Genomic DNA, 25,163 nt, shown 5'->3' on the forward strand with positions numbered 1-25,163 from the left:
AGATTAACCCACAAAATTACAATTATCTTATATTAGACAAAGGTGCCAAAAACATGCATTGGAGAAAAGATAGCATCTTCAACAAATGGTGCTGGGAAAACTGGAAATCCATATGCAAAAAAATTAGATTAAACCTTTTCTCTCACCATGCACAAAACTCAAAGTGGATCAAGGACCTAGGAATTAAACCAGAGACTCTGCATCTACTAGAAGAAAAAGTAGGCCTAATCTTCATCATGTGAGATTAGGCCCCAATTTCTTTAATAAGATTCCTATAGCGCAAGAATTAAAACCAAGAATCAATAAATGGGATGGAATCAAACTAAAAAGTTTCTTATCAACAAAAGAAACAATCTGTGAGGTGAACAGAGAGCCCATATCCTGGGAGCAAATTTTTACTCCTCACACATCAGATAGAGCACTAATCCCCAGGGTATATGAAGAACTCAAAAAAGCTAAGTGCCCAAAATCAAATAACTCAATCAACAAATGGGCCAAGGACCTGAAAAGACACTTCTCAGAAGAGAATATACAATCAATCAACAAATATATGAAAAAATGCTCATCATCTCTAGCAATTAGAGAAATGCAAATCAAAACTACTCTAAGAATCTGTTTACTAGAAAGAAGTGTTAGAGTGAAAGGGAAGAAGGGGGAGATGGAGACATTGCTGTGTAGGCCTCTGACTTACTCTTTCAATACCAGAAAAGAAGGAGTGAGAGTTTCTCCTGGGTCTCATGCTCAAAGTCTGGCATGGTTTTACTCTCTGCACAGTAAGCATTCAATTGATATTTGTTGATTGTTAAATCATTATCATGAAGACAGAAAATCAACAGCAGGTCAGGCAAGTAGGTAGTCAAATCAGCTATTCTTTTCAGCCCCATGACCAGATGAAAAAAAAAATTTAATTTTGTCACTTGAATGGGTGGGTTATTGATATTTCTAGTGAGTGGTTCAATTGAAATACTAATTCAACATCAGAGGGCTAGTGGTGGTATCATTTTAAATTGTGTCTAATCTGGCAATAGTCAGATAATCTAAAAGCAAATTGGGAAAAAAAACGGAGTTAAATGGAAAAAGATCAGATCTTAGGAAATGAAAGTTTACTGAAGAGACTGTGCGTGGGGTTTTAATGAAAACAACAGAATGTAAGATGATCCCTGGGATGTGGAAAAAAATTGGTGGGTCCTAATAAAGTACTTACTGTTTGTTGATTACACATGGAAATGTACAGCAGGAAGGCTGAAGAGGACACCAAATTAGTCCATTTAAAAAAATCAATCATGTACACAAGCGGACATTAACATTTTTCTAAGAGAAAAACTTCTTTTTGCCTTTTCCACAACTACAAACAAAACAAAAAGCTCAATAGTTGTTTTCAGACTATAACAACAACAACAAAAAGAAAATCACCCAGACTAAACGAAGAAATGGGTCATTTCATTGAAGGGGTGAATTATTTTACATAATTTGTATGAAGCAATGCAGGGAGATTTCAAAATTAGTAGGAACTTGTCATAGCATACTGATCCTTTGAAGTGATTTTCTCCATGTCTTTCTGAGCCTTGTCACATCCTTTGGCAGAATTGGAGGAGCTTTCCTGGAGAATGGGAATTAGCAGAGATGAGCATGGGGTTATTTCCTGCTATTCTCTTTTGAATGAGATTGCTCTTTACTTTATCTTATTTCATTTATGACTAACACTTATTTAACTTCCATGTATTTTCAGTGGTTTCTTCATCTGGAGTTTTATTTTTCGTCTCCACTCCATTCTGGCTTTCTTCTCCTGAATGCAAAGGCAAATCATAACACAGGACAAGGAACCACAAAGGGCCAGAGGAGGTTGATTCATCTCTAAGTGTCTCCAAATCATAGTGTCTGTTATGATGTGTCAAGCCAAAGTACCATGTTTCCACTGTAAATTTTTTTCCATCTGAACTAAATTCATATTTTTGGAGACTTTTTCTGCCTGTATTGATCAACTTTCTAATGCTACATGTAGTCCCTAGATTCCTCCAAGTTTTTGAGGGTAGTGGTGTACTTTCAATATCCAATAAGATCTCATAAAGCAGTTCTTCCCCAGGTGTTATTCTGGAGTTCCAGAGGGTCTACTGGGGTTGGCATGCCAAATCAGAATCTCCCAGGGGGTAGAGGGATAGTTGGGTCAAATGGTGGTTCCATTCCCAGTTTTCTAAGAAATCTCCCAAACACTAGTAGTACTTATTGGAAGTATTTTGATGATGAACCAGTCTGGTTCAGAACAATTGGTCTACTTGCCATCAAAAGAGAAGAAAGAAAAAAGAAATGGAAGAAAACTAATGTTTCTTGCATCTGACTAACATGATAACTTTGCCAGTATGGTAATGTTGAAAATTGCCATAGTGTATTAGTTAAGAGATCAGCTCCCTGGATTCAAATTTCTGCTCTGTTGTAGCTTTTCCAGGCCTCAGTTTACTCACCTAGACAATGAATATAATAATAAAACCTGCAGTAGTTTTGGGATTAAATTATGTATTACATATAAGATTAAATTATTATAAAATACTTCATGATAAACGAGCACACACAAAGAAAATGGCTCAAATAATGTCAGTTGCTATTATCCCTGACTGTGGGGAGGCTCAGAATGTAGGTTAAATAGTATGTTTAATTAAAAGCACATAAGGCTGGGGATGTGGCTCAAGTGGTAGCGTGCTCGCCTGGCATGCGTGCGGCCCGGGTTCAATCCTCAGTACCACATACAAACAAAGATGTTGTGCCCGCCTAAAAAATAAATATTAAAAAAAAAATTCTCTCTCTCTCTCTCTTTAAAAAAAAAAAAAAAAGCACATAAAATCACGAATGATTATAAACAAAGACATTTGGTTTTGTAGATAGAAAGTTTAAAAACCTAAGATCTATGTGGAATTTTGTTTTAGGTTCTTCTTATTACAAATGTTGGGCCCATATTTTAATTTAAGTAATTATGTTAGCATCAAAAATGCCACAATCCCGGGTCTGGGGATGTGGCTCAAGTGTGTACTCTTCTAGCATGCTTGAGGTACTGGGTTCGATCCTCAGCACCACATAAAAAAATTTTTTTAAAAATAATGATATTTTGTCCACCTAAAACTAAAAAATAAATATTAAAAAAAATGCCACAGCCCCCTTTAATGGCATTAGCAAGACCCTAAGCTATCATCAGATGACATCTAGAAGTTACTGGTTTGGGTAATTAAGGATGGTGTTATTTCTTACAGGCTAGAAATATCGGGGGCTGTATTATCCAATTATAATTAAGAATCTATTTATTGCAATAAGAAGATATAAAAAATGACAGATTTTAAGCTAAAAATGAAATTATTAAATGTAGGCATTTCCAAACAAAACATTTAATTAGTCATGGATAAGTTACATATTTGTTTTAGCTCTGTATGTTTATTTTGTGCTTTAGAGTAGTTTTTACTTTTAATTCTTAATTATAAGTGAGAGAGGGACACAATAATATTTTCAGGGCTTGGTGCTCCCTGATGGTTTTCGGTCTGGTCTCGAGTCTGACTCAGTTTTAGGGATTGTGAATTCAGTGTGAGTGAGAAATTTAGACCATGTCCCTTGCAGTGATGCCATTTTGGATGTGGAGTTAATAAAAAAAAACAACAACAACAAAAACAACAACAACAACAAAAAAAAAAAAAAAAAAAAACGCTATAACTAAACTTGTTCTTATTCCAAAATTTTGGCATAGAGATATTTCTAGTGGGTGGTTCAACTGAAATACTAATTCAACATCAGAGGGCTAGTGGTGGTATCATTTTAAAATTGTATCTAATTTGGCATTAGTTAAATAATCTAAAAGCAAATTGGGAAGAAAACTGAGTTAAATGGGGAAAGATCAGATCTTAGGAAATGAAAGTTTACTGAGGAGACCATGCGTGAGGTTTTAATGAAAACAACAGAATGTAAGATGATCCCTGGGATGTGGAAAAAAATTGGTGGGTCCTAATAAAGTACTTACTGTTTGTTGATTACACATGGAAATGTACAGCAGGAAGGCAGAAGAGGACATCAAATAAGACCATTTAAAAAAAAATCAACCATGTACACAAGCGGACATTAACATCTACTAAAAGAAAACCATTTGGATCATTCAACAGAAAGGTGTCGCACAAACTATAAATACTCTTCCAGAAATTCTAATTTACCCTAGAATGGCTTTGTTACCTTGGATATGATAGACTGTGGATTCCACAGGCTACCAGACTAGGTGTCTCCATAGCCTCTGTCTTCAGCATCAATACTGTGAGTTTTCCAGAGCTTCAGAATTACAGGGCTTTTGTGAGAGGCTGAATAGTGTCCCCCCAAGAATTTTCATATTCTAATTCCCAAAACTTATGCATATGTCAACGTACAGGACTAAAGGGACTTTGCAAGTCTGATTCAAGTGAGGATCTTGAGATGGAGCAATTATCTGGGCTTTGCTCATAGGCTAAATCTAATCATACCCAAATTTATAAGAAGGAGGCAAGAAGACTAATCAGTATAAGGAATTAAGGCAATGGAAGCAGAGACTGGAGTGATGCAGCTATAAGCCAAGGAATGCCTACATTCTCTAAAAGTTGGGAAAAGCAAGGGGTGGATTCTCCACTGGAGAATCTGGAAATGCTTTGATTATTTTGCTGCTAGTATCTGCCAAGTGATGATTGCATTAAGCATATGATCCATGCTCTATACCTTTCTGAATGTTTCTGTCAGAAACCTGGGTATTAAAATCTGGAATAGAGAGATCCACAGGAGAAAGAATATTGGAACTGATGATTCTGATGGGGGTATACCCAAACCCTAGAGCCTCACTGACTCCATTCCTTTCAGAGATGAAGACGCTTTTAAATTTTTTAACTACCCAGGAGCCTTGTAATAAGTTCCTTCATTTATGCAAGCTGGCTAGACTGGGTTTCTGTGACTATTATATTTACTTCAGTGCATTGCCTAAGTGTTAGTTGGTAGTGTCCTCTGATCACTTCAAAGACTTGTGACAGTGTGAGAGTGCTTTAGATCAACACCTTCTTTTTAGAAAGGGCACATTGCTCCACAGAACTTGTCCATCGGTTATTAACCAATGGAAGTTGTCATTCCCAACAAGTCCACATCCTCATCTCAGTACTTGGGAAGTATTTTTCTCTATGTAGGAGGAAGAATGTGCGGTAGAGTCTGAATTGGCAATCCTCTGATGGCTGAGCTACTAAAATTTGTCATGGAAAGGATAGTTTTTCTATGAATATGAATTTTAAAATAATTTTAATGAATATTATCTATCATTAGCATGGATAATTATCAGCGATAGTTATGAAGGGGTGCTGGCAGATGTGTAGTACCTTAGGTAAGTAGCCACCACCCTGATCAAAGAGTAGCACTGCTTCCAATGAAGAAAAAGGCTATATTAAAGATCTGAGGCACTGCCTACATATACACAGGATTGTGGGGGCTTAATCCACCATTTCCAAACACAGGGCCTCAACAACTCCAGGCCCAGATATCCTTAAAAGCGTCTCTCTGTCTCCCTCTAACAGAATATGATAGTAGCAAGATTCAGTAGGCTGATAGAATGACTGAAGTTAAATCTGGTCTCCACTATTTGACTTCCTTGATGAACACAGTTGACTTCCCTAAGTTTCAGGATCCTTATCTTAAAGGTAGGATCAATGGTGAGGGTGACATGGCGCTGAACTAAAACCCTGGCGTATGTTGTGGTGCCACAATATATTCTAAGCCCACCCGGAATGGCATGTGAAGTGCTTTCCACAGAAACCTGCTGAGTAGGATGAGAGGTGAGGTCAGGGGCTTAAGTATTTACTCACTTATTGAAAGTTCACTGAATACCATCTGAGTGCCATGCACAGCAAGAACAACGGAGAGTGTCGCAGGCAGGGCTCCTGACTTCATGGAGTCGACCAACAGTTCTGAGGCTGCTCTCATTCCAAAATTGAACAAAGCATTCGGAAAAGGTTCACATTCCTGCAGGAGAATAAAGCTAGACTGACCAAAACTCTTTAGATAAGGACAGTAGGGACAAAAAGAGTCATTGTTGATCAAGAACACAAGACCTGCTGGGTTACAATGGGCATGACGTGGTTGATGTTGGTCATACCTAAATATGTGATTCCTGCCTGGTCAGAGCAACATTATTGATCCTTCTGTCTGGGTTCCCTGGCATCATGTGTCCCTGATGTACCCACACAGGGACCCTCCTTTTAGGGAACACATGCCTACTTTATCCATGTGAACTCACACTCTGCTGCCCCTTTCTATCACATTGCTCCAAAATAAAACCATACATTTATCATCTTGATCTTTCATCCATCCTATTCTGAGCACGCAGGTATAATGGATCCATCTGAGCCACAGCCTTAGGATGGCTTTCAGAAGTAACTGAGAAGGAACAAACCCAAGAGCTGTTTACTTCACTCTCTTTCTGGAAATGAATGGTGTTTGATGAAGCTTAGGGACAATTCTCATTAGGTTCCTAGCAAAGGGCCTGAGCTCTGTGGTGTGAGGCCTTATCCCTCTGGGGTGGAAAAGCAGAAGCCCCTTCTGCAGTCCTGCCTTCTCCCACATGAGAAGGAGTGTTGATGGAGCTGGGCTAGGAGTGGTTACAGTCTGAGGGTACTATCCACTACTGAAAGCGATGCCTTATGAAATCTTCCTCAACTTAGCCTACTTTCCTCATGAGATCATGATTGACAAAACTGTTTAATGAAGCTCTAGTAAAACCTATCCTAGGTAGACCATGGATGTTAATATCAGTTTCTTTCTCCATCTCCAAACTAAAATCTTTAGTTGCATAGTGCCCTTTCATGATTGTTTTCTCTTTCAAGGGTACTCTGTGCGGTCACTTTAATTTTGTTTTCCATATATAAAAAAAAATCAGTGTGGTCCGGTTATGTCAACATTGTAATTTTTAATAAACCCAATCTCAAGAAACACCCTAGCTGAACTTCAGTGGTAGCAGAATATAATGGAACAATGCCGTCAGACCACCCAGCTTAAAAATCTCAGTTCTCTCACTCACTATTTGATTCCAATTTGTTTAACCTCTTTGTGCTTTAATTTCATCTATTACAAATAGAGTTTGCCTAGTGGGTTATTGTAAGAATTAAATGAGTTAATATATGCCCATATAACCTTTCTGCAAATGGATATTTCTGTGTGAAGTAACTCAGGAACCCACATGCAAGTAAACAGAACCTTGAAACACTCAGTTTTTGAAAGAAATACAGTTTTAAAATGACATGAACACTTGAGAAACTGTTAATATGGTGAAGGTTGTGTAAATTGCCTCACAGAACAGGGGACACATTCAACAAGCTTCTCCGAAATGTTTTCATATGCATTTGTCCTCATCTCATCTCCTGGTGACTTCTACTGGAGAAATCTAACCCGCCTAGGGAAGCTCTTGGTCCTGTTTTTAGTAGGTAAACACCACAGCTCCAGATTGAAATAAAAATTCTTTGAAGGACAGCATCAGGAGCTCTTGACAACTCTGTCCATGGTATCACCTTAAACAGACTTCCAACGTTTATCATGTTAGAGTTAATTCCTACTTCATAGCCTCCCATACCTATTCCCAGCTCACCCCATTATTAGTTCAAGTACTGGTCAAACAATGTGTCTGTTTACTGCTAATTCATTTATGTGTCTCCCTCCTACCTTTCACCATCTTGTAAAGTTGCACCTGGTGTGATTTCACACTTTCAATGTATTTATTGGTAGGCATATTTTTCTTAATATTCATTATTTTAGTTGTAGTTGGACACAATACCTTTATTTTATTTATTTTTACTTGGTGCTGAGGTTTGAACCCAGGGCCGTGCACATGCTAGGCAAGCCTTCTATTGATGAGCCACAACCCCAGCTCTCATATTTTTCTTGAGTAGAAAAAGTTACACTGGATTTATAACCAAATTTCTGATCCTGAAATCATTCATTTGTTTATCTTCATCTCCACCAGCCTAGGTCACTGGAAAAAAACAGAGACTTCTAGTAATGGACCTTGAGGGCATCTCTGTAACTTCTTTTGATTTTACTTTACACTGCAACTTTGAGAGATTCAAATGCAGAGCTGCTTCCATGTTTTACTTTTTCCTTTGCCCTCCGGGGCTGAGAGTATCTGCTTTTACTATTTCTTAAGGAGAATGTGAGAATAGGCCATGTGATTTCCAAATTTTCATAACTAATTTGGGCCTTCCTTCATATTCTAGATATAATATCTACCTGAAAACATCTAACAGATATCACAAACTTGGCATATCCAAGATAGAATTCTTATTTTCACTGTGTACCTTCATTTCCTAACAATGCTTTTAAAAAGACAGAAACCAAAAGAAGCCCAGGTTCTCTTCTTGTCTCTGTTCTGTTTTTGTTCACTGACCTAAGGGTCAGTGAAGAGTAACTTGAGCTGCTCTAGCTAAAATATACGGCACTGTCCTTGACTTTTCTCTTTCCCCACAGTCTACAGTCAATGCATCAGCAAAACTGTGAGCCCTGCGTTCATAATTCATCTACTTTCCAGAATCATCATTACTGTTCCCCAACTTCAGATCACTGATGCCTTTCTCCTTCGATACAGCTTGAGTTTCCTGTTTTTCCGCTTCTGCTCTGTTATCTGTATTAATTATGTATTGGTGCAAAACAAATCCCCACAGTACTGATCGTGCAAAACTACCCACATTTGTCTCTTAATGGCTTGAGAGTCTGAACACAGTCTATCTGGGTCCTCTGCCTCAGGGTTTTCCCACAAGATTGCATTCCATGTGTGACCCACAGCTAAGGTCCCATTGGAAAGGATGACTGGGGGAAGATTCACTTTCTAAGCTTACACAACTGTAGACAAGATTTAGATCCCCAAGACAGCTGGACCAAGGCCTTCCTTCCTTGTTGGCAGCTGGCCAGAGGCTACCCTCATTCTTTGCCACATGGACTTCTCTAATAAGGTTCTTGCTTCATCCAAATGTGTGGGTCAAGAAGGCAAAAGTGTGAGTCAGCTAGCAAGACACAAGTTACCAGCTCACACGTAACCTCACCACAGAAGCGTTGCATTTCACTGGTCAAAAGCAAGTGGTGGACCTTCCTGCCAGTCAGGTGGAGAGGATCACAGGAGAGCTTGAGCCTGCATGCAGGAGGCAGGAATCACAGGATGCCATTTGAAAAAAGTGCTGGCTTGTCCTCCAGCGGTTTTTTGTTTGTTTGGTTGCTTGTTTTTGTTGTTTTTGTTTCTCTTGCAGAGATTAGAGAAATCCTCTAAAGCAAGAGGCAGGCCATGCCCTTCTTCTGTTTCAAACCTTCCATGTGTTTTTTCTTTAACTCGTAACAGACTCCACTTTCCTTACTATTCCCATCTCATCTTACACAGTTCTCCCTGTACTCACTCTAGACCAGATGTCCTGACTTTCTTCTTCTTCCTCTAACCTACACACCACTACCTTCCCACAGAAATTCTGTTAGTGAAGCCCTCTTGCCTCAGATACACCCACGGCCTGTCTGTCATTCAGTTCAGGCCTTGTTTCCACGTCACCTTTCAGAGAGGCCTTTCTGGATCCTACTATCTAAAACAAATTCTGTCATTGCTCTGTTCCTCCTTACCCTTCTCTATTTGTTTTATTTTTTTGAGGTGTTGGGGATTGACTCCAGGGCCTTGTGCATGCGAGACAAGCACTCTACCTAAACTGAGCTATATCCCCAGCCCACAACCCTTCTCTATTTTTATACTTAGTACTATTTAAAAAAATTTTTTTTTAGTTGTAGATGGACATAATATTTTTTTATTTATTTATATTCATGTGGGCTGAGGCTTGAACCCAATGCCGTCTCATGTACTAGGCAAGTGCTTTACTACTGAACTACAGCCCCAGCCCCTTAGTACTACTATTTTTAGACACACAAAATATCGTTTACCTTATTTAACTGACTACTCTTCACTACAAGAAGGAAAGCTCCTTGAAGCAAAGGCTATTTTGTTCAGGTAATGTACAGTGTTCTAAATAAAGGGGAAGTTTTTTAGAACAAATGCAAGCGCTAAGCCAATAAAAAAGAGGAGAGTGCAGATCTTTTTCTAATAACTCTCCCGCAATCATCCAAAGTACTGCTCTGACCATTAGGGAGAGTGTATCATCCTTTAATTGAGAAGAGAATTTGTTCAAGGACTTTTAGTTCCTTTCACTGCTGTCCTATCAAGTAACTTTCTAGTAATAACTCAATTTTGTGATTGCAGTTTTAGGGACAACTGTGAATTAAGGTTTAGTGAGCATGAAGGTTTTGATCACTATTCTCAGAGTATTTTCCTTCAAAATTAATGAAGTGGCATTTTGTTATTAAGATAGACTCAGAACCTGCTTAACTTTATGTAAACTTATAGAAATAAAATTATAGAATAAAAAGCCAAGGACTTTTGAGTCTGCACTGTGATCTTTCCTCCAAGACAGAGCAGCTATGATGAAACACATTTAGCAAAGTTATCTGACTTTATCCACCACTATTATCTGGTATTCCAAAGAGGCATATACATTTTTAGAACGATTAGATTCAAGCTCTTAGTTCTTTAGATGCAGTAATTGCAGGTCTTCAAAATTAACCTAAATGAGCTTAAGGCTTATTTATGGTTTGTTGCTGAAAGACAAGGGAGACATTTCTGTGGCATTGACCAAAGTTTACTTTTAATGGACAGATTTTCATTTGGTGAGTTGCAGAAAAATTTTCTAGCTACCTAATAAAGCCTAAACTGGCCAACTTCCATGCCCTTCAGGGTTCCAGAAATACAAACAGGAAGTTAACATTTCCATAGCAATAATGATTCTGTAATAAAAGCTGAGGAGAAACAATAAAACAGAAGGTCAGGATAAAAGCAATTTACTTTTTATGAACATCTTAACATCACATCAGAATAGATTTTAAAGATTAAAATGGAGTCAGAGTACAATTAGAAAAGTACTTGTAATCAAATGACTTTTATTTTTCATTTTTAGACAAGCCTTTGCTCTGGTCTTATAGTAAGGTGCAAATTTCTGTAGCATTTCTAAACTCCTCAACTTGAAAATTTTGCTGTGTTATGCATTTTTTTTCTGAGTTAATTTGTCTATTTCTGGTCAAAATGTTCTTCCCAAAGAAAAGACATGTGGTTTGTTGGGTTAGTCCTTCCATTATTGTGAGACACCAGGTACGTAGTGAATGTTGGCAATTCAGTGATTTGAAGCAAGTGAAATGAATTCTTCAGAAACTGCTGTAAAACATGAGCTGATAGAAGGTTCTTTTTTTTTTTTAAGAGAGAGTGGAGAGAGAGAGAGAGAGAGAGAGAGAGAATTTTTTTAATATATATATATATATTTTTTTTTAGTTTTTTCGGCAGGCACAATATCTTTATTTGTATGTGGTGCTGAGGATCGAACCCCAGCCGCACGCATGTCAGGCAAGCACGCTACCGCTTGAGCCACATCCCCAGCCCCTAGAAGGTTCTTTAGGTAAGAATTTGACTCATGGCTAGTAAAGTCTCCTGGATTTCTCAGTGGCTTAGACTGTTCTTTTGTCTGATTATGGACAATGGAGGCAATTTCCTAAGAGAGTAGTAAGATCGTTTGACATTGCAAGAAGAAGGAAGACCTGAACGCAAAGTAGATAGAAAAGGGATATTCCAACCCCCCAGGGGGAGGAAGAATGACCAGGAGATGGAGAACGAGTACCAAGGATAGAAAGGGAAAATGTTTCATTTAGTAAACCGCAAATTTCTTACTGTAACCTCAGACTGACCAAGCTCCCAGGTCCTTCTGTCTTTATCAGGTGGTGGGTTTATAGCGAACAATTGGGACGTGATTGAACAAAATTGGACTCTCTCATTGTTAGAGAACCCATCTTTTTTATTTTTATTTTTTTGGTGCTCAGGATTGAACTCAGAATCTTGTGCATGTGAGACAAGCACTCTACCAACTGAGTTATATCAAGAACCCATCTTTTAGCAATTATTTTTTGTTGTTTCAAGAGCATGTACCCAAAGATGAGGTACTGGAGAAGGAAACTGACCAAATTATGTTATGTGCACATACAAATAAGTAACAACAAAGCCCACTATTATGTATAATTATAATGCACCAATAAAAAAGAGAATTCATATCCAGCTTCTTTAAAGGATTTTAAATGTCTTTATAATAATTTCTAAGACTTTGCTCCTTAAAAACTGTGTTGCTTATCACATAGAATCCAAGAAATTTCTTGTTTAATGTAATTTTTTAATCCTTTTTTTATTTTCTCACTTCAGCTACTGTTATTGAAATACAATTTTGATATGGAAAATAACAGTAACTAAATAACATTTAGTTGCAACTGTGTACTTTGCAGTTTATAGATGACACATAAGAAGGACCGTTTTCTAGATCTACATCTTAACCCGTCCCTGAAAGAACCCTCACTTTGTCAGATTGGCAAGTGTGTTCTGATGTGTCATAGTCCTGAGTGGATTGAACCACAGTCTCTTCCTTTGTGTGAATGCAAGTCTGACAGCCAGAGAAGTAGTGAAGCAACTTTCCATTGACTACAATTAGGATAAATTTATATGTTCACATTTAAAATAGACAAATTACTTTTCCTAACATAGCCCTCAGGTTGTTAACACTAGAAAATGCTATGCCAATCCGAAAGTCCTATAGTTTTAGTTACTAAAAACCTTCAGGAAACTGTGGGAGAAATCCTGTAAATGGAATGCTGCCCTCTTATGGTTTTACAACTCCTTCTAGGGACAAAGTCTTTCAGTCTCTAGTTACGTAATTAATGGGGAAGATTTAAGAACTGAAGACACCTAATAAAATTTAATCCACAACTTGATTTACAAATTATAAAATACAGTTGCAAAAAGGTGAGTTCATATAAGTAGGTAGCATATTACTAAAGGTAGAGGGAAGTCCCTGGCTTCTCATTCTATACTTGAATACGATCTCAGCTTCTACCTTCAGGATTCACATAGTTCAAGGGAAATCACAAAACACCTTTTTTATCCACAAGAGATGTAATAAGATAACTACATCAATATAGTATCAAGCCCCTCAAATGTTGGAGGGTATCTTCATTATCTCAAGTCCAAGAGGGTCTCAGATAACAAACTCAAATTTGAAATATTTCAAATTTCAAACTCAATAGAACTCCAATTTTTATTATTTTCTCCTAAATATTTTTACTTATAAGAAGATATAAGTTTAATGAATCTAAATATCATCTAAATATATTGTCTTCAGTTTATGTTATTCTTACAAAGTTAAGCTTGATTCAAGAATTCATTTTAAGGCAAATTATATTCACAATCTAAAACCCTATATATTGATCTGGCCATGGATTCTACTTTAGAGGAAAAACCATAATCATAATTCAAAAAAGCCTGTTCCTATGTAAAGAAATATTCTATTCCTGCTACATTTTATCATCTCAACCATCAAGATAAAACAATCACAATTTGAATTTTAAAAATAGATTTTGAAGCTGTGACTCACAAACACAAATGCCTACAGAGTCTTGTCAGATGGAGCAAAAATATAAATTTAGTACCTTATGAGACCATAGGGAGTAGTGAGGCCTGGCTAAACTTTTGTATGTATTTCATCTAAAAATCACAAATTTGATTAAAATGAGCAATCAATCAAACACTGACCAAAAAATCTACATTGTTGATTTAAAACAAATAAGGAAATAAACATGATTAAAAATTATCTGCAGAATTAATGAGCCCCAAACTGTGGCTGTGGAGTCTCTTGTATTATTGCAATTTGAATTTCAGTTATTTTGCTATCCTATTTCTGTGTAATTTTGCGATTTTTATTTCTTTAAAAAGTTAACAGTTTATTCAATTATTCTGTTTGTAATCCTGTTAGAAAAAAATTCCCATTTTTTTCACCAATGGTTATCCTTAATTAAAGAAAACAAATATTTCAACTCAGATTTTCAATAAAGCTTATGGTTTATTTTCCAAACTCAACTAAAAATGAAATGCTGTATAAAATTATATTTTTTCCTTAGTCATTCCATTTCTTTGGGGAATATTTGCCTGAACTCTTTTAATTGGTTTCCATATTGAAATAAAGTCACTTTATATATCCAAAGATTGGTATTCTGTTTAACCTGATAAGGGCAGGGAAAACAAATTTTGTTTAGGAATTGGCTCTGAAATGATAACAGCTGTTTGCTTTCTCCTAGGTGGTGGGACAGACAATTAAGGTTTGCTGCCACCACTTCATGTCAATACTTTATATTAAGTTGGGAGGGGACTACCTAGGATTATGTTATTCTACAAAGTTAAATTAGATTCAAGGATTCATTTTAATGACTTTCTGGATGTCCTACTAATGAGTTAAAGGGGGCATGCCTGCTGAAGAAAGACATTTCTTCCCGGACACATCTGTTCTCCATGAGACCCCACCATAGCATCAACTGCTGCCTTGTTAGCCATCCAGCTCTGCCAGGAAGAAGCTGGGGGTCCAGCACTGCAGCCCATGATGTTTTATGTGCCATCACTGATGTTCATTGCCTGAAGGAGGGTGCAGACAGAGAGGAGTTACACTGTCAGTGTGAGGTGTTAACGCAGAGATCACAGAACCCCCTCCTGGATGAGCATTTATGAACCTCATAGTCATCCTCCTAAAAGTCTATGCTGGATAATTGTTATGGGTTAAATTGTGCCTTTTCACAGTCCTAACCCTTGGAACCTATGAAAGCGACCTTATTTGGAATTACAGTCTTTGAATGTAACGAAATTGGTTTATAATGAAATTTGTTTGGGGTTAGAGTCCACATAACCCAGTGTGGATTAATAATCAGTGTTCCTGTAAAAAAGGGAAATTAGGATGCAGAGACCCAGAGGGCAAGCACAACATGATGACAGGGGCAGGGATTGGAGGGATGTATCTGTCAGCCAAGGAATGCCAGGATTGCCAGAGACCACCAGCATCTAGGGAGAAGAAGCAACTCCCTTTTAGGCTTCAAAGAAAGTTTGGCCTTGATTTTGGACTTGTAGCTCCTGAAATACTGAAATAATAAATATTTATTTGGCGGGGAGGGGCTTGTACCAGGGATTTTTTGAACCTGGGGTATTTAACAACTAAGCCATGTTTTTAAATTTTGTGACAGGGTCTCTCTAAGTTGCTCAAGCCTCACTACGTTGCTGAGGCTGAAATTTCTGTTGTGTTAAGCCACCAAGTTTATGGAATATTTCACAAAAACTCTATGAAATGAATATAGTAGTCAACTGGTAATTAAAAGAATTCAACTCTTTAAAAAAAAATAGGTTGCATACTATTCAGTTGCCTACGATTCAGTAAGGTTTCTCCATGATTCTGCAATGATCACTGACTTTAATTTTTGCAAGGGAGTCTAAGGAATCTTAGAATTTTTTCTAGTTCCTAAACATTCAGGAATATGAAGGAGAACACAACTTCTGAGACTGGTGTAAATTTTGCTTAGAATAACTATTATAAAAAGGAGATAATTTTAGCAGGGATTTATAAGCATGTACTCTTCTTTCCATATATATTATAAAATACATACTGAGTCACAAGGGTGGATTTAAAAAATTGTATTCCTTCATTTTAGATATGCATGAGAGTAGAGTGTATTTTGACATATTATACATACATGGAGTATAGCTATTCCAATTAATACCCCATTCTTGTAATTATACATGATGTGAATTTTAACCATAGGAAAGTTATGTACAATTCATTTATTGTCTTTTCTATTCCCTCCCTCACTCACTCCCCATCATTCCCCTTTGTCTAATCCAATGGACTACTGTTCTTCCCCTTCCCACCCTCCCTTTTTGTGTGTTGCATCCACATATCAGAGAGAATATGTAGCCTTTGGTTTTTTGAGACTAGCTTATTTCACTTAGCATTATAGTCTCCAATTCCATCCATTTACCAGCAAATGCTATAATTTCTTTCTTTTGTATGGATAAGTAATATGACATTGTGTATATATACTGCATTTTCTTATTCATTCATCTGTTGAAGAACACCTAGTTTGGTTCCATAGCTTGGCTATTGTGAATTGAGCTGCTAAAAAACATTGATGTGACTGTGTTACTGTAGAATGCTGATATGAGTCCTTGGGGTATATGCTGAGAAGTGAAATAACTAGGTCAAATAGTGGTTCCATTCCACGCTTTCTGAAGAATCTCCATAATGCTTTTCAAAGTGGGTGCACCCATTTGCAGTCCCACCATCAATGTCCAAGTGTACCTTTTTCCCACATCCTCACCAACATTTGTTGTTAGGTATATTCTTGATAATCGCCATTCTGACTGGAGTGAGATGAAATCTCAGTGTAGTTTTAATTTGCATTTTTGTAATTGCTAGATATGTTGAACTTGTTTCCATATTACTTATTGACCATTCATATATCTTCTGTGAAGTGCCTGTTCAGTTCCTTTCCTCATTTATTGACTGGGTTATCTGCTTTTTTGTTGGTGAGTGTTTTGATTTCTTTTTATATCCTGGAGATTAGTGCTGAATATGAAATGCACGTGGCAAAGATTCTCTCCCATTCTGTAGGCCTTCTGTTCACATTCTTTGTTTTTAACTTAAAAAAAAATTTGTTCTAATTAGTTTAACATGACAGTAGAATGCATTTTTTTTAATTTTTACATTTTTTATTTTATTTGTTCTAATCGGTTAAACATGACAGCAGAATGCTCTTCAATTCATTGTACACAAATGGAGCACAATTTTTCATTTCACTGGTTGCACATGAAGTAGGGTCCCATCATTCGTGCAGTCATACCTAGGGTAATGATGTCTATCTCATTCCACCATCTTTCCTATCTCCATGTCCCCTCTTTTTTTTTTTTTTTTTTTTGTATTTAAAATTTTACTTACGTGAAATTTTACTCTGGATCAATATACACTTTTCCCTTTTTTCTTTCTGTTGTCATACTACATTTGCATCATTCCTTCATTAGAAGTATTACATTCTTTTTATTCTTAAATGATCTTTCAATTTTTGTATGCACATTTAACACATAATGGCAATCAGTAGCTATCTCTTTCTTTGTAATAGTACAAATATCTTAGTGTATTTAACTCCAAATTTTTTCCTACCCATCTTCCACTTAGTTTCCTAGTTTACAGTTCTACCTGGTAGATAAACCCCTGAATCTGAGTCATTATATTTACCCTATTTTTAAAATCGCCACTGAAATCTATTTATTTAATGTACCAACTACTTCGTCCTTTCTTGCTTCTTGCACTCATTTCATTCCTTTTGAGTTTATTTTTTAGTAATCTTTATGTGCTTACTGTCTTTGCCTACACATAAATGAATATTGGTTTAGGTATAAAGATGGAGGTCAAATTTTATTTTTTTTTTGACATTTTACACACTATTATATTGTCTTTTGGCATGTATAATCTGTAGGCATTCAAATTACCATTCCTATTTATGTAGAGTTTTTCTTTCATGGCTCTGTCTTTGACACTACACGTTTTTGTCTTAGTCAATGTAGGGACGGATATGTTTAATTTACCCTTCATGTAAACTAAGTGTGTTCACTCTGAGAATGAGTCTTTCTCAATTCTAGAAAATTCTCAGCATTATCTCTACATTTTTCTTCTCCCCACTTCCTCTACTCTCTTGTTTTGGAACTCTTAATAGTTTGGATTACCCTCCTCATCCTACTATCTTTACTTTCTTATTCATATATTTTTATCTTCTTTATATTATTCTGTGCTACATTCATAATGGGATTTGGACAGATTCTTTTAGGTAATCATGCAATTCTCTATTTTCCCTTCAACTGCATTAAGTCTTAAGTTCATTCAATCCACTGGGGTTGATTCCAATGACTATTTTTTAAAGCTACCTTTGGAATTTTTTTAAATTAATTTTTATTGTTGGTTGTTCAAAACATTACATAGTTCTTGATATATCATATTTCACACTTTGATTTAAGTGGGATATGAACTCCCATTTTTACCCCGTATACAGATTGCAGAATCACATCAGTTGCACATCCATTGATTTACATATTGCCATACTAGTGTCGTTGTATTCTGCTGCCTTTCCTATCCTCTACTATCCCCCCTCCCCCCTCCCCTCCCCTCTTCTCTCTCTACCCCCTCTACTATAATTCATTTCTCCCCCTTATATTTTCCCCCTTTCCCCTCACTTCCTCTTGTATGTAATTTTGTATACCCCTGAGGGTCTCCTTCCATTTCCATGCAATTTCCCTTCTCTCTCCCTTTCCCTCCCACCTCTCATCCCTGTTTAATGTTAATCTTCTTCTCATGCTCTTCGTCCCTACTCTGTTCTTAGTTACTCTCCTTATATCAAAGAAGACATTTGGCATTTGTTTTTAAGGGATTGGCTAGCTTCACTTAGCATAATCTGCTCTAATGCCATCCATTTCCCTGCAAATTCTATGATTTTGTCATTTTTTAATGCAGAGTGATACTCCATTGTGTATAAATGCCACATTTTTTTAATCCATTCATCTATTGAAGGGCATCTAGGTTGGTTCCACAGTCTTGCTATTGTGAATTGTGCTGCTATGAACATGGATGTAGCAGTGTCCCTATAGTGTGCTCTTTTTAGGTCTTTAGGGAATAGACTGAGTAGGGGAATAGCTGGATCAAATGGTGGTTCCATTCCGAGCTTTCCAAGAAATCTCCATACTGCTTTCCAAATTGGCCGCACCAATTTGCAGTCCCACCAGCAATGTACAAGTGAACACTTTTCCCCACATCCTCGCCAGCACTTGTTGTTGTTTGACTTCCTAATGGCTGCCAATCTTACTGGAGTGAGATGGTATCTTAGGGTGGTTTTGATTTGCATTTCTCTGACTGCTAGAGATGGTGAGCATTTTTTCATGTACTTGTTGATTGATTGTATGTCCTCCTCTGAGAAATGTCTGTTCAGGTCCTTGGCCCATTTGTTGATTGGGTTATTTGTTATCTTATTGTCTAATTTTTTTAGTTCTTTGTATTCCATGTCCCCTCTTTTACCCTCCTTCCCCTAATTATTAGCCTAATCCAATGTGTCTCCACTCATCCCACACCCCTCTCCATTATAGATTAGCATCCACTTATCAGAGAAAACATTTGGCCTTTGTTTTTTGGGGACTGGCTTACTTTGCTTAACATGATATTCTCTAACTCCATCCATTTACCTACAAATGCCATAATTTTAATTTTATTCTCTTTTATTGCTGAGTAATATTCCATTGTGTGTATATTATGTATATATGTATATATTTATATTTATATATAGTTTCTTTATCAATTCATCTATTGAAGGGCATCTAGTTGGTTCCACAGTTTGGCTATTATGAATTGTGCTGCTATAAACATTGATGTGGCTGCAGCACTACAATCAATGAGGTGAAGAGAAAGTATGGGAGCAAATTTTTACCACACACACATCAAATAGAGCACAAATCTCCAGGATATATAATGAACTCAGAAAACTTAACACCAAAAAAAGCAACCCAATCAATACATGGGCTAAAGAACTGAAAAGACACTTCTCAGAAAAAGATATATAATTGATCAACAGATATATGAAAAAAATGTTCAACATATCTAATAATTAGAGAAATGCAAATCAAAACTACTCTAAGATTTCATCTCTCTCTAGTCAGAATGGTAGTTATCAAGAATACATGCAACAATAAGTGTTGGTGAAGATGTGGGGAAAAGGCCCACTCATAGATTGCTGGTAGGACTGCAAATTGATAAAACCACTATGGAAAGCAGTGAGATTCCTTAAAAAACTTATCCCACTCCTTGGTCTATACCTAAAGGATTTAAAAACAGCATACTACAGGGATGTAGCCCCATCAATGTTTATAGCAGCACAATTCTGTTGATGTTTTTGATTGCTTCCTTTGCTGGAAAAAAGCTTTTTAGTTCAATACCATCCCATTTATTATTCTTGATTTCTTTTCTTGCATTTCAGGAGTCTTATTGAGGAATTCAGTTCCTAAGCCAACATGATGGATAGTTGGGCATATGTTTTATTCTATTAGGTACATAGTTTCTGGTCTAATGCCTGAGTCCTTGATCCACTCTGAGTTGAGTATTGTGCAGGGTGAGAGATAAGGGTTACATTTCATTCTACTACACTTGGATTTTCAGTTTTCCCAGCACTCTTTGTTAAAGAGGCTACCTTTTATCCAATGTATGTTTATGGCACCTTTTTCTAGTATGAGATAACTGTATATATGTTGGGTTGTTTCTATGTCTAGAAAGGCAGATTGATCACATGCTAAAATCTCCTTCTCCTTTTCCTGGTCCCTAGATATGCCATGTAGTTCTAGAAAAACAGAGTCAGGGGGATCATTTCAGATATCTAGAAATTATTAGTAAACTCTGCAAAAGTGAAACCCAGAGCCAAAAGCAAAGCCTCAGTAGATTTATGGTTATTCTAAGCTGGGATCAGTGACATAAGATTGTCATGTAATAGCTCTAAAGTACAAGTCAGATGTTTGGTTAGAGTTTCACAGATGGGGAAACCTGAAGTTTTCACATCCTCTTTATACCTAATTATGCCAAGAAGTGATGAGCAGACAACCTCTCTACTACCATTTTTGAGCTACAGTGCAATAAACAAACACAGAACTTGTAGGAAGCCTTCCAGAGAGATTTTGCAATGTCATGAGAAGCTCACAGGTCAGGAATCACCAACACCAGAGTAAATCCAATTTAGTCAGGAGTATCAATATCAACTCCAAACTCCAAAACCAAACCAATATAAAAGCAGCAGAGTTCTTCTAACAAACAAATCATAGCTTTAACCAAAGTTAAATGAGTAGAGATGTACAGAGATTTACATCTGTTAAAAAAAAAAAAAAAGAAGTGATTAGATTGGAAATTCACAACTGGCTCCTGGAAATTTAAGACTGCAGTTGTTGGTATGAATAACAGAATTAACATAAAAGAATAGTTCATTCATTAACTAGCTGGGAATTGAGCTGAGACATTTTCAGTACTCAGCAAAAGAGATCAATGTGATTGAAAATGTAAGAGAAATGTTAATATTCTAAAGTTACAAATAAGCTAATTAGAATGCTTGGAGAATACAAAGAGAATGGATAGAAGGAAATATTCAAATAAACACTAGAAAAATATTCCTAGGACTAAGAAAAGATGGATTATAAAATTGGGTGCTTAAGAGATGGATGATAAAAGATTCAGACCTAAGTCAAACATTGGAAATAACATGAATGCCCACACACAGATGTGGTGCATATACATAGAATGGAATCTTATTCCACCATAAAAAGAAATGAAGTACTGATGCATGCTACGATGTGGATAAACCTTGAAAACTTTTTAAGTGAAAGATGTCAGAAACAAAAAGACCACACACATTATATGATTCCATTTATATGAAATATTTAAATTCCTAGAGACAGAAAGAATTCTTGGCTTCCACATGCTGAAGGGTAGTGGTAGGAAGAGGGACTGATTGCTGAGTGGGTATGGGTTTTCTATGGTTTGAAAGTGTCCTTACAAATTCATATGCTGGGGTTGTAATCTCCAGTGCAACAGTGTTGGGAGGTGGGGCCTAATAAGAATTAATTAGGTCACGAGGGCTCATGAATGGATTAGTGCTATTGTGAACATGGGTTAGTTATCGTGAAAAAGGTTTATTATAAAAGTGAGTTTGGCCACCTCTTACTCTTCTGCTCTCATGCTTTTTCACTATTCTTCCTTCTATCATGGGATGATGCACAAAGTCTCTTATCAGATGTTGAGAACTTGATATTGGACTTCCCAACTTCTGCAATTGTGAGGAAAATTTTTTTTCTTTATAAATTATCTAATCTGTGGTATTCTCTTATAGCACCACTAAATAAACTAAAACAGGACTTTCCTTAAGATACTGAAAATGTTTGAGAACTAAAGGAGGGTGTAGTTGCACAATACAGTAAATATACTAAATACCACTTAAAGTAGTAAATTTTATGTTATGTCAGGTTAAATGTTCAATATCTCTAGCAATTAGAGAAATGCAAATCAAAACTACTCTATTATTTCATCTCACTCCAGTTAGAAGGGCAGCTATTAAGAATATAAACAACAATAAGTGTTGGCGAGGATGTCGGTAAAAGGGCACAATCATACATTGCTGGTGGGACTGCAAATTGGTGCAGCCAATATGAAAATCAGTATGGAGATTCCTTGGAGAACTATGAATGGAATTGCCACTTGATCCAGCTATCCCACTACTTGGTCTTATATCCAAAGGACTTAAAAACAGCATACTACAGGTTTACAAACATATCCATGTTTATAGAAGCACAATTCACAATAGCTAAACAGTGGAACCAACCTAGATATCCTTCAGTAGATGAATGGATAAAGAAAATGTGATATATATATATATATATATATATATATATATATATATATATATATACACACACATACATACATACACACACACACACACACAATGGAATATTATTCAGCATTAAAAGAGAATAAAATGGCATTTGCAGGTAAATGGATGGAGTTGGAGAATATAATGCTAAGTGAAGTTAGTCAACCCCCCCAAAATCAAATGCCAAATGTTTTCTTTGATATAAGGATGCTGATTCATAATGTGGTTGGGGAGAGCATGGGAGGAACAGATGAACTCTAGATAGGGCAAAGAAAAGAGACGGTAAGGGAGGGGGCATGGGGATAGGAAAGACGGTGGAATGAGATAGACATCATTACCCTAAGTACATGTATGAAGACATGAATGGTGTGACTCTACTTTGTGTGCAACCAGAGATATGAAAAATTGTGCCCCATATGTGTAATATGAATTGTAATGCATTCTGCTCTCATATATAACAAATTAAAGTTAAAAAAGAAAAAGCTATATTTCACCAAAGTTTTTAAAAATCTTAGATACACTGTTATCATAAACATGACAAGGAAAGGAACAAGTAAAACTTGTTAAGAATAAACAGTGCTCTGGTTTCAGCACCAGCAGGTAGAGCTTGGAAGTGATCACTCCTTGCAATGAACAAAAGCAGAACAAACATGCAACCAACAGTTTTCTTGAACTTTCCAGAGAAGTAGGATCTCATGGTCAGCCACCCCAAAGTCTACAGAGAGAGAAAAATTTAGACAGCTACATCTGGAATCTGTTTACCTGGAGCCATAGAATGCTGGAAAGGTAATTTTGATAAAGTGGTAGGGGCTGACATTGAACTAGCACAAGAGTGAGAAACTGCAAGGACCTCAGCCTCAGGGGTTTTCCTACAGTTTTGTGAGGTTTTTCTTCCAGGCAAATCACTGTAGCCTCACAGTGAGGATCTGAGAAACAGCCCCTTATGGTTCTGGCAGAGGGGAGAGTGCCATTGAGAAATATGTCTCAGCTTTCTCCATAATAGAGGCATGCTCTTCATGCAAAAAACAAACAAACAAACAAACAAAAACGGTCTTTACCAGAGAATAAGCCTGAAACCCTCCCAACTCAGAATAGGGAGTTTGTTCCCCCTCCAGAAGGATCGCCTTCCCAGCCTTCTTGTCTCATACAGAATCAAAGGGGTTGGGGCTTGAAGGAAATAGGCTAAGAATGAAGCAGCCAGAGAAGGGAGCTGGGGCCAGAAGGGAAAAGCAATAACACTGAAGAAACGCTTGTAACTACCATAAGACACAGACTCAGAGACCAACATGAAACTAACTGGAAGATTATTCCAGTTAAAACATTTCTCCTCCCCCATATGTTACCATCACCTTAAGTATAGAGTGGATTTCGGCTAAAAAGCACTGAGGGACACATACTCTCTCTGAGAAAGAGCACATAAGAAATCCCCAAGTCAACAGGAGAGACAGCCACAAGAATACTATAGGAATCTGAAATCTGCAGTACCTATAACCAAAGTAATCACTAGCCCATTAGGTCCCAAGCTTTCAGTTCTGTGATTATTTCAATGAAATCGACACAGGTGAATTAAAATAGGTTAGAAATCAAAATCTAGACTTTATATATTCTTTGTATATGTATTACACAATTATATATATATATATATGTGTGTGTGTGTGTGTGTGTGTGTGTGTGTATGTGTGTGTGTATGTATGTGTATATATATGTATGTATGTATGAGTGTATATACATTCATACATACTATATATATATATATATATATATATATATATATATATATATATATATATATTCTTCAAATACTCTGACCATTTACCCATTACTTTTCTCAAAAAAGTAGAACCCTAAAATCATGATTATTTGAAAGTGATCATAAGTGGTATACTTGTTGCTCAATTTAATTTTTTTAATAGAAATCTTATATATAGGACAATTAAACAAAGAATTAAAGAAAACCCAACTCTGTCATTGTTTGAATATGAGATGCCCCCTAAAACCTCCTATGTTAATACAAGAATGTTCTAAGATGAAATGAGCAGATTGTGAGAGCTGTAACCTAATCAATCCCATCCTAGGTTGAATGGACTAACCAGGTGATAACTGAAGGCAGATGGGGTCATGGCAGGAGAAGGTGGATCCCTGGGGTAGTGCCTTGGGAGGATTCATTTTCCCTGCAGTCCCTTCCCCTTTCTCTCTCTGTTTCTAAGCCACCAAGGATGGAGCAGTGCTCCCCCACCATATCCTTCCACCATGGTGTTCTGCCTCATCTTAGACCCCAAGCATTGGAGTCAGCCCACCATGGACCGAACCTCTGAAACTGTGAGCCAAAATCAACTTTTCCATCTATAAGTTGTTCTTGTGAGCTAATTTAGTCAGAGCAATGAAAACCTAACACAAACTTCTTTTCAGATAAACATAAATCCTCACATTGAAGGCCTATTTGGTTCACTTCTTATTATCCAACATGTCTCTCTTTCAAAGAAAAAATAAAAGGCATTCCAAAAAGGGTAAAACAAAAACTTTCTGAAGAGGCATAGCAAAGATCAGAACTAGACTCAATATGAATTAACAGACAGAGCTTAAAATGATTATAATTAATATGTTAAAGGTGTTAAAGAAAAAAAAGTAATAGTGTGCAGGAACAAGGAGTAAAGTGAACAGAGAGACAGAGAGTCTTAGAAAGAATCAAGTGGGAATATCAGATATCAAAACCCAAGCAATGAAGTGGGGAAAGGTAAGGAACCTTCTCTGAATATCTAGTTAGGTACTTAGAGACTCAAATG

This window comes from Callospermophilus lateralis, chromosome 16, assembly GCF_048772815.1.
Source record: "Callospermophilus lateralis isolate mCalLat2 chromosome 16, mCalLat2.hap1, whole genome shotgun sequence".
NCBI lineage: Eukaryota > Metazoa > Chordata > Mammalia > Rodentia > Sciuridae > Callospermophilus > Callospermophilus lateralis.